At 40.9% G+C, this 11698-nt stretch overlaps 1 pseudogene; it reads left to right on the top strand.

Annotated features, from left to right (window-relative positions):
• The first annotated feature begins 803 nt into the window (after nt 1-803).
• On the top strand, nt 804-10923 carry LOC129397714 (large ribosomal subunit protein eL8-like; annotated as a pseudogene).
• Nucleotides 10924-11698: the final 775 nt, after the last annotated feature.

Below are 11698 nucleotides of genomic sequence, written 5' to 3' on the forward strand. Positions count from 1 at the left end.
GAAAAAAGGACATTACATAATGATAAAAGGGTCAATCTGCCAGGAATATATAACAATTATAAATGTATATGTACCCAACTTCAGAGAACCTAAATATATAAAGCTAACATTGACTGAGCTGAAAGGAGAAATAGATAGCAATAAAATAATAGGATACTTCAAAAATCCCACTTCCAATAATGCATAAAACATCTAGATAGAAGATCAATAAGGAAACAAAAGATTTGAACAACACTATAGGCTAAATGTACCTAACAGATATATATAGTTCATGCCACCTAACAGCAGCAGAATACACATTCTTCTCAAGTCACATGGAACTTTCTCCAGCATAGATCACATGTTAGGTCACAAATTAGATCTTAAAATTGTTAAGAAGACTGAAATAATACCAAGTATCTTTATTAATAGAGTGAAACTAGGTATTAATAGTGGAAAGAAAACCTGAAAATTTCACAAATATGTGGAAATCAAACAAACACACATCTTGAACACCACTGGGGTCAAAGAAGAAATAAAAAAGAAAATCAGGGGGGCAAAGAAAGATGATGGAATAGAAGCCTACACCATTCATCCCCCACTGGAACACCAAATTTTAACAACTATCTGCACATAGAAAGGCACTGTCACAAGAACCAAAAATAGAGTACCATCTCGGCCACAGTAAGGTAGAGCAAACAAGCAGGCACTTGGGGCCCCCAAGTTGAGACCTAGGCTCTTGGTCAGCATTTCTAGACCTGCCTTGGGCCAGAAGGGTGAGTCCCAAGCCTGGCACCATTTACCACAAGCTGACAGAAGAGACAATGGACTTTAAACAAACATCAGCATTGGTCCGACAGAACCTTCCAGGGACCAGTGGTGATGGTGGCCACAGGGACAGGCTACTCTGCCTGTGGAAAGGAAAGGCAAAAGCAGAAAGGACATCGTATTGTGGTTTGAATGTCAGCTTAGCCACAGTAAAATAGAATATCAGGTAAAATGCTATGTTTTTTTTTCTAATCCCTGGCCACCAGATAGTATCTCTGGACACACCTGGGGCCTGGGAGAACTCACCACCCTGAAGGGAAGGGCCTTTGCTGTGCTGGCTTCAGATCTGACCCAGCCCAGTCCTAGGGCTGGTCGTACATCAATCAAATGTACGTTTGGTCTTTTCACATAGTCCTATATTTCTTGGCGGCTTTGTTCATTCCTTTTCATTCTTTTTTCATTCATTTCATTAGAGAAAATGAATAAAGTTTATAAAATTTCATAAAATGAAACTTTATTTCATTAGGTCGATCTTCAATCTCTGATATCCTTTCTTCTGCTTGGTTGGTTTGGCTATTAATACTTGTTTATGCTTCATGAAGTTCTCGTGCTGTGTTTTTCAGCTCCACAGGTCATTTATGTTCTTCTCTAAACTGGTTATTCTAGTTAGCAATTCCTCTAACCTTTTTTCAAGGTTCTCAGCTTCCTTACATTGGGTTAGAACATACTCCTTTAGCTCAGTGGGGTTTGTTATTACCCACCTTCTGAAGCCTACTTCTGTCAATTTGTCAAACTAATTCTCCATCCAGTTTTGTTCACTTGTTGGCAAGGGGTTGTGATCCTTTGGAGGAGAAGAGGCATTCTGGTTTTTGGAATTTTCAGGCTTTTTGTGCTGATTTTTTGTCAACTTCATGGATTTATCTACCTTTGGTCTTTGATGTTGGTGACCTTCAGATGGGGTTTTTGAGTGATGTCCTTTTTGTTGATGTTGATGCTATTCCTTTCTATTAGTTAGTTTTCCTTCTAACAGTCAGGCCCCTCTGCTGCAGGTCTGCTGGAGTTTGCTGGAGGTCCACTCCAGACCCTGTTTGCCTGGGTATCAGCAGCAGAGGCTGCAGAACAGCAAAGATTGACACCTGTTCCTTCCTCTGGAAGCTTTGTCCCAGAGGGGCCCCTTCCAGATGCCACCTGCAGCTCTTCTGTATGAGGTGTCTGTCAACCCCTGCTGGGGGGTGTCTCCCAGTCAGTAGGCATGGGGGTCAGGGATCCACTTGAGGAGGCAGTCTGTCCTTTAGCAGAGCTCAAGCACTGTGCTGGGATATCTGCTGCTCTCTTCAGAGCCAACAAGGAACGTTTAAGTCTGCTAAAGCTGGGCCCACAGCTGCTCCTTCCCCCAAGTGCTCTGTCCCAGGGAGATGGGAGTTTTATCTATAAGCCCCTGACTTGGGCTGCTGACTTTCCCTGCCCAGAGAGGAGGAACCTAGCACAAAGTGCAGTGTGCAAAGTACACAAGCTGTGAGGTATGGCTGCCTCCCTAGGTTTGGAAGGATGTCCCAGAGAGCAGCAGGGCCCAGGCACAGAATGGCCTGCCACAGGAGTGGGTCATTACTGATAGCCCCTATTAGGGCAATGCCTAATGAGGGCAGGACAACCTCCAACACCATAGACTGTTAAAGCCACCAGCATGCAACTCCAGCCTAAGAGAACCAAAGGCACCAGACTTCTACCCATGACAACTGCAGCATGGGCTGTACCCAGCAAAGCTATGGGTGCTACTGGAGATTTAAGGACCCAACCCCAGCCAGTGTGTCTGGAAGATGGGAATTCCAGTCAAAGAAGATTATTTTGAAGCCTTAAGATGTAACATTTGCCCTCTTCAGTTTTAGACTTGGTCAGGACCTATTATCCATTTTCTTTCCTGTTTTTTCCTTTTGCAATGGGAATGTCTGTCCTAGGCCTGTCATAACATTATATTTTGAAAGCACCTAACTTGTTTGATTTCATCAACTCATAGCTGGAGGAGATTTGCCTTAGGATGAATCACACCTTTGAGTCTCACCTATATCTGATTTAAATGATATTTGGATGAGACTTTGGACTTGAACTATTGATGCTGGAATGAGTTAAGATTTGGGGGCCTATTGGGATGGAATGAATGTACTTTTTATGGGAAAATGATAAAATTTTAGGGGCCTACAGGTGGGATGCTATGGTCTGCGTGTTTATATTCCCCCAAAATTCACATGGTCAAACTGAATCCCCAGTGCAATAGTATTAAGAGGTGAGGCCTTCATAAAAATAGGTGAGTTTATGTCCTTTGCAGGAACATGGATGAGGCTGGAAACCATCATTCTCAGCAAGCTAACACAAGAACAGAAAACCAAACACTGCATGTTCTCACTCATAAGTAGGAGTTGAACAATGAGCATGGACACAGGGAGGGGAACATCACACACCAGAGCCTGTCATGGGGTGGGGGTCTAGAGAAGGGATAGCATTAGGAGAAATACCTAATGTAGGTGACAGGTCAATGGGTGCAGCAAACCACCATGGCACGTGTATACCTATGTAATAAAACTGCACATTCTGCACATGTACCCCAGAACTTAAAGTATAATAAAAATTTTTTTTTTAAATTAAAAAAGAGGTGGGGCCTTTATGAAGTGGTTAGGTCATGAGGGTTGAGTCCCCATGCATGGGATTAGTGCCTTTATGAAAGAGGCCTCAGAGAACTACCTCATCCTTTCTACCATGTGAGGGCACAGAGAAAAGGAGTCACCTATGAACGAGAAAGGAGGCCCTCACTGGACATTGAATCTGCCGATGTTTTCTTGGACTTCCCAGCATCTAGAACTGTGAGAAATTTCTGTTGTTTTTAAGTTACCCAGTCTAAAGTATTTTGTTATAGTAGCCCCAATAGACTAAAATACTGGCCTTCCACTTAAAATTTTCTTCCCCTGTACCCGTCTTCCAGCCTACTCCCTCACTCCTGATAGGTCTCTGATTAAAGAACCTTTCTCCTTGAGGCTACCCCCTTATGTCAAAACTATCTATAACCTTATCCTGCCTTATTTTTCATGAAAATAATAATCCTGCCTTATGTTTTCATGAAACATATCACCATCTAACATATCACTATCTAACATAATATGTACACATTTTTGTCTGTCTCCTCCATTAAATTATAAACTCCACGAGAGAAGAGATTTTTATTTACACATAGTAGATATTTACCACCTACTATGTAATGAGATAGTAATGAACAGTGAATAAGTGAATGAGTAAATGGATAGATAAGCAAATGAATGAATAAAGTGCTACAGGAGTTCAAAGGAAGGGTAGGTTACTTCCTGACAAAGAAATAAAGCAAGGTTTATGGTGGAGGCAGCACGTGAGTTGGTTCTGGAAGAATGGGTAGAATTTGGACAATAAGAAATGCTGCATGGAGGCTTACCAAACCTAAGAGAGCTCATTATTCCCAAATGTGACTAAAACACTGTATAATCACATTATAAAATATATAAAAATTATATCATTTGAATATTAATCTTAATATCATAATAATGTGAATTACTAGCTAAGTCAAACAGATTTTAAAATTGTTTTTAAAATGTGAAAAAGTGTTTGAGTGCATGAGAGAGGAAGAAGTGGATAGAGACTTTTATAGAAGTTGTTAGCAGGGCCCTGGGCACACTCAAGGGCTTTGGAGATGAGTGGGACAGAAGTTGTGGAGAATGTGCCTTCCCTTTCTTGGTAAAATTACAACCCAATAATCCTTATCTAACAGGACTTGGGATATTTTTTCTTAATAAATTGATAGAAGAGAGGATTTTCTAGGAAACAAGGCAAGAATAAAAGCTTAGAGTTAAAGAAAATGTGTGTTTGCATGACTGCATACACATGTGTGTATCTGTCTTTGTGTGTGTGTGTGTGTGTGTGTGTAGTGAAATATTGCTTAAATTGTGAGCTGTGCAAACAAAGAAAAAGTAGAGGAGCTGCATTTAGGCAAGGTAACAGTGGGCATGACTCCAGAGAGCACACAGGAATCAATAAATAATTATCGAATGGATAAATTCTCACGTATTTAAAATACTCTAAGGAGAATCTATCCTAGCATCTGTGGATGATTTCTTAATTCTCCTAAAATTCATTTATCTCCAACGTGAGAACCAAATTATGTGCTGATTTTATCTTCTCTATGGAGAAATGTTGCATCCAGAATAAATGTTATGCTGGAGGGAACCTTAGGGGTTGCTTATTTCAACCACTTTCATTCTCCAGTGAGAGAGTGAGTTTCTGAGATGTGTTGAGCCTGTTCAAGGTCACAAAGATGGTTAGTATCAGATCCTGGACAAAGAGCCCAGGACTTCTGTCTCCATATTCAGAATTTTCTCCTCTACTAGGCTGACAACTACCACCATATTGCTTGTTTTACTCAATACCAAAGCAACTCATGTGGCCAGTACTTGTTGGTGTATTATTTGGTACATCCTGCAGAGCTTGAATTCTGGCTTATACTTGAGTTTCTTCTGAAAGTCAAGACTGGCCTAGCAATTGTTCATTTCATTCATTCAGTAAATATTTATGAGGACTTATGTGCAATGCACTGTGTTAGGTACCAGTGATCCAACAATGAGCACAATATTCATGTCACTGGATTCACAGAACTTGCATTTTGGTGAGGATGGCAGAAAACAACAACAAATGAAATTACTAAATAACATAGTAAGTGATATGAACAAAACAAAATAGCTCTAGTACAAAGGAAGGCAACCTACCTTAAATAACACGGCCAGAGAAAGTTGCTAACGAGATGTGTTATTTAGGCTGAATCTGAAATAGGCAAAGGAATCAGGAATTGGAGGAGGTTCTAGGCAGACGGAATAGAAAGAGAGAAGCCTTTGAGACAGCAAAGAGCTTAGCATGTCTGGGAAGCTGAGAGAAGCCCTGTGTGTCTGGAGTACAATGAGAGAGGGAGAGTGAACAGAGTTGAGGTCAGGGTGGAGGCAGGGCCAGGTCACATGGGACCTAGAGGCTCTGATTTGAAGCTTGAATTTTATATCAAGTACATGAGAAGCCACTAAAGGGTTTTAAGCACTGAATAACATGATTTTATTTACATATTAATGAGTTTTCTATGTTAGGCACAATTCTTCTCATTTAAAAAACTAATTTAATCAAATGGAAAAAATACACTTAATATTAAGGCAGGTGCTATTATTCTCATCATTTTGTAGCTGAAGCAATTGCAGCACAGAAAACTTAAGTAACTTGCTTAAATTCACATATTTAGTAATAGGCAGAGCCAGGATTCAAACCTAGGTTGTATCTCTCCAGAGTATTCACTCTAAACCACTACACTTTTGCTTTTTATATAATCTTATTTGGTGTAATAAGGAAGGCAGCTATTGCAGAGGTCTAGGGGAGAAACAACAGTGGGGCATAAATTAGGATGGTGGCAATGGAGACAGAGAAAAGCTGCTAGATTTCAGATGTACTTTGGTAGTAGAATTTAGGACTTGATGATTGTATTAGTCCATTTTCATACTGCTAAGAAAAAATACCTGAGACTAGGTATTTTATAAAGAAAAAGAGGTTTAATGGACTCATAGTTCATCATGGCTGGGGAGGCCTCACAATCATGGCAGAAGGCAAAGGAGGAGCAAAGGCACATCTTACATGGTAGCAGGCAAGAGAGAATGAGAACCAAGTGGAAGGGGAAACCCCTTATAAAAACCATCAAATCTCATGAGACTCATTCACTACCACAAGAACAGTATGGGTGAAATCACCTCTATGATTCAATTATCCCCCACTCGGTCCCTCCCACAACACGTGGGAATTATGGAAGCTACATTTCTAGATGAGATTTGGGTGGGGACACAGCCAAACCATATCAATGATGCAGCAGATATAGCTGGTGAGGAAAAGAGAGGAATGAAAGATGGCTCTTAATAACAAACCAGGTGGGTGGCACTGACATTTATTAAGCTAAGGAAGACTGGTAGAGACAAGAAATTAGTTGTAGGGGTAAAAAAAATAAAGAGTTTTGACTTAGCTGTTTTAACTTGGACATGTCAAGTAAACTTTTAGGTAAGTCTGGAGCTCAGAGGCATGGATATAAAAATTTGGAAGACATCTGCATAAAGATGGTATTTAAAGCCTTGATAATAGACAAGGCAACCTAGGGGGAGAGTTTAGAGAAAGAAATAAAGAGGGCCTGAGAATAATCCCTTAGGAACAGCAATATTTAAAGCTGTTTAGAGAAGAACAAAGAGATATGAGATGCTTTGGACAGTGAAATGGAGGGAGCAGGAAAGGATGATGACAGAAAATCCAAGACAGGAGATGGCTTCTTAAAAAAGGCAGTTGTCGCCCTGTCCTCCAACTGCCTAAGGTGCTGAAAGGAAAGGAGGCCAAGGGGAAGAAAGTGGCACTCACCTCTGCTGTCATGAAGAACCAGGAGGCCAAGAAGGTGGGAAGTCCCTGTTTGAGAAAAGGCCTAAGAATTTTGGCACTGGACAGGATATACCACACAAAAGGGACCTCACCTGCTTTGTCAAATGGCCCCACTACATGCAGTCGCAGCGGCAAAGGGCTATCCTCCATGAGCGGCCGAAAGTTCCTCCTGCCATTAACCAGCTCACTCAGGCCTTGGACTGCCAGTTACTCAACTGCTTAAGCTGGCCCACAAGTGCAATCCAGAGACAAAGCAAGGGAAGAAGCAGAGACTGTTGGCCTGGGCTGAGAAGAGAGCTGACAGCAAAGGGGCTCTCCCCATTAAGAGACCACCTGTCCTTCAAGCAATTTCAATACTATCATCACCGTGGTAGAGAACAAGAAGTCTCAACTGGTGGTGACTGAACACGATGAGGATCCCATCAAGCTGGTTGTCTTTCTGCCTGCCCTGTGTTGTAAAATATGGGTCCCTTACTGCCTTATCAAGGGGAAGGCAAGACTGGGACGTCTAGTCCACAGGAAGACCTGCACCACTGTCGCCTTCACACAGTTTAACTGGGAAGACAGAGGAGTTTTGATGAAGCTGAGGGAAGCTATCAGGACCAATGACAATGACAGATACGATGAGATCTGCCACCACTGGGAAAGCAATGTCCTGGGTCCTAAATCTGTGGCTTATATTGCCAAGCAGGAAAAGGCAAAAGCTGAAACACTTGCACTAAACTTGGTTAACCATACATTGTTGCATTTTCTGTACAGAAAAATAAGAATAATTCTCCCAGGCAACATAATGAGGTCCATCTCTATAAAACAAATAAATTAGCCAGGCATGGTGGTGTGTGCCTGTAGCCCCAGCTACTCTGGAGGCTGAGGTAGGAGAATCACTTTAGCCTGGGAGGTCAAGGCTGCAGTGAGCCATGATCAAGCCACTGCACTCCAGCCTGGGCAACATATAAATTAATTAATTAATTAATTAATTAAATATAATTTAAAAAAATAAAAATTTGCCTTCAAAAACAGGGGAGTTGTCAACATGTCATATGCTGCTGAGAAGTCTAACAGGGTAAATTAAATCACCTATATCACTTGACTCCAGTGTCTCCACAAAGCTCTCATCCCTTAAGACACTTCCACTCAGCTCCCAGATGTATGAAAGTCCATATTTAGACCTCCATCCTTTTTTTATTACATTCAATGTCTCATGAGTGAAATATCAAATTGAGTCACTTCTAGCCCCTAGAGGGAATACATTTCAGATCATGTCTGGATATTGGAGATTTGATAAAGAAAAAGAGAGACAGAGAGGGAGAGAGAGATGAGTATGGGCTAGTGACAGTACTGTTAAAGTTGGAATGAGAGAAAGGCAGAAACAAGGAGCATGGAAGATATCAAAAGGCAACCGCAGCTATTTTACACATTTGTCTGGGGCCTGCTCACTCCACTGAGTTATTCCTGTTTCATGCTGGTATTCTGGCTGACATTTGGTTTGATACATGAGTATAAAATCTCCCTTATCCCCTTCAGGGGATGCTCTCTTTCTACCTGATACACCATTGGTAATGAAGTTCTTGATGAACCCTCTTCACAGTCTTTATTACATCTAGGATATTATATATCCTAATCTACTTGAGGTAGGATTAATGACATAATAAGGAACAAAACTTTTATTAATATATAAACACTATATGATGCTATCATTTGATTGATGGAGACATAGAGACTGAGAAAGATGTCCCAGGTGACTTGTATCTTCAGACCCACCCACAACCCAAACTAGACCAATCCACAGCCTTCAGAAGAGTGAATTTGCCAGAAGGAGACTCTATTCCTAGTGGATACCGGATAGAGGTGGATTCCAGCTGCACACATGGACCTGAACCATTGGTTGTCCACTTGTTTAAATTCTCTAAATTCCTCTTTGATCTTTCACGGGTCTCGAGGGAAGAGTTAAGATTAAAACTGGTTCACCTTTAGTGTCAAAATTTCCACAGTAAATGGGTTCCAACCACTTGATTGGGGTAAGGGGGCAAAAAATGCCATTTGTCAAAGTACTTAATTTTTTAGAAACCCTATTTTCATGTGTCTTTGTAGGAACAAAACAAAGGAAGCTAGTATCCTCTTTATGACTCATAGTTAGGAAAACATTGATGTTATGTAACAAGTGTTTCTTAACAATAGAAAATACTCCTAAAATGAATGAACAAACTAACAAATTAATGAATGAAGGAAGAAGTTACACCACATATTGGCTTCTTATAGGAGTCACTTCCAATGACTGTGACTCTCTCTAGACTCAGAACAGGGTATAAGATTGGGACAGACAGGACAGGAATGCAGGAAAAGCTACAAGAGGTATAAACAAAGAGACCTTGGCCTCTGGGTAATGGGGGTGACTGTGCTCTGGACATTTGTCCTTGTGGAGTCTTTTAGGCAACCACAGCCAACTGTTCTCAAATCCCTTACCAGAGGATAAAATTTCCCTGACTGTGCAAAAATGAAGCAGCTGATAGCCTCCCTAAGGATGTATTTTTGAAAGGCAAGCATTTCGCCTCTTCAGAGCAACCCCCTTCAGAGAAGGTTAGCATTCCTGGAGAAGCTCCAGATTGCCCAGAAACTCTGTGTCCCTGGAGTCTGAACAGAGCAACAATATGGAGACAATTCAACAAGATTTCTTTAAAAAAAAAAAAAAAAGCCTTTCATTTGATGCCTAGATGACTACAAAGAGGAAGGTAGCTGAGACATGTGAGGACAGTCGCTATTCCTAGAGCCTTGGAACTGCAGGAAGTCAATGGCAGAGCCAGAATTGGGATTTGGCTTTCAGGTGACTGTACCAAGCAGAAGTCCTCTCCATTTTTGTAATTAATCAGTGGCATTTCTATATAAGCCCTACATTGCTCCTAAATTGTCCTCATGGTACAATACATCTAATTGTTTAATGGATCTGCCTCATGGAAATACTGCTTTGAAAAGATCACATAGCCAAAAGTGAGAATAAATTGTCCTGCTTCAGGACTTTCTTCATGTTCTTCCCTCACCTGCAAAAGAAAGAACCCTCTTCCATCTCCACCTATGAACAGTGGTCATTTTGTCTAGAACTATCTTTTGTCCCTAATACTTTGAAGCAATGTGGGATAGGGAAAAAGAGTTAAGAAGTCAGATAACTGGTTTAGAGCCCCAACTCTACCATTTACTAATTACTTGATCTCAGATAAGTTCCTTAACTTTTCTGAGCCTCGATTTCCTAACCTGTAAAATGAATCTAAGAATGTGTACTACACAGAATTGCTGTGAGTATTGCATAAGATCATACACGCATGCTCATCATCACACTGTCGGCACTTGAGAAGCACTGTTAGTGCTGCTTCCATTCTGTCCCCAACACCACGATGAATCCAACCAGAAATGACTTTACATTTCCTACCCATTCCCAGAGTGCTTCTTATTTACCAGTTTATAGAACCCTTATCTAATCTTGTCTCAGCCTCTCTACTACTCTAAAAACTCCTTGAGGGCATCAAATGTATAATGTACAATTTCATCATTTCCCTACTGCCCAGCATGCACATTCACATGAAAAGCGCTCAGTGAACATTTACTAAATAAATCTTTCTCTTTTATCAGGACAAATCAGTAGGTAGACCTTCCTCACATCATTCTTACTTACTTTCCACCTGTCAGTCTTTACCAAGAGAAAGGAATAAAGAAGTCAGCCAATAAATGAGGTGGAGAGAGGAAGGCACTAGCACTTATGGCATGCCTACTATGTGTTAGGGTTTTTACAGTCAGATCTTATTTATTTCTCACATCAAGCCTCCTTTAGCCCCGATTTACAGAAAGGAAACTGACTAAGAAATATAAATAATTTGCCCAGGCTTTCACAAATTATAATAGCCTTTTAATTATCTTAATTGAAATGGGCTCTGTGAAAAATGAAAAGAAATTGAGGGAGAGACACCAGGTTGGTTCCAGAGTCCCTAGCAATCATTAGTTCTTACCAGCTCTCTATTTTGCCAGACACTATCTACAAGTGACAATAATAACTGATTATCTACTAGCAAGTTGGCCAATTTATAAACTGTCAATTTTTCTCCTTTAAAAAAAAAGCCCCAAAAAAGCAGCTTCCCAGAACCCACAATCCCCCTCTCTTTGCTCAAGTTCAAAATCCCATGGTTACCTTTTGTCTCATTCCAAAGTGCAAGGCCCTTTGCCCAGTTGAGAGATAGAGATGTTATTTTTAAGGCTGAACTTTGCACTCTCAGCAGTCCTGCCTTAGAATCAAGAACAGTCTGTTCAGAAGCCCCTGGGGCTTCACAATCCAAACAAACGTGAGGCTCAGGATCACCTCCCCCATCTCAGAGGAAAGGGTCCAGAGAAGCACAGAAATGAAGCAGTCCTTCCCCAACACGAAAACTTCAGATTTCCCTCCAATGTTTCTTTATTTCCAATTTTTTACTTACTTAGTAAGAAAACCTTATTTAGGTCTTAATGGTCT

The sequence above is a fragment of the Pan paniscus genome, chromosome 1 (genome assembly GCF_029289425.2).
Source record: "Pan paniscus chromosome 1, NHGRI_mPanPan1-v2.0_pri, whole genome shotgun sequence".
Taxonomy (NCBI): domain Eukaryota; kingdom Metazoa; phylum Chordata; class Mammalia; order Primates; family Hominidae; genus Pan; species Pan paniscus.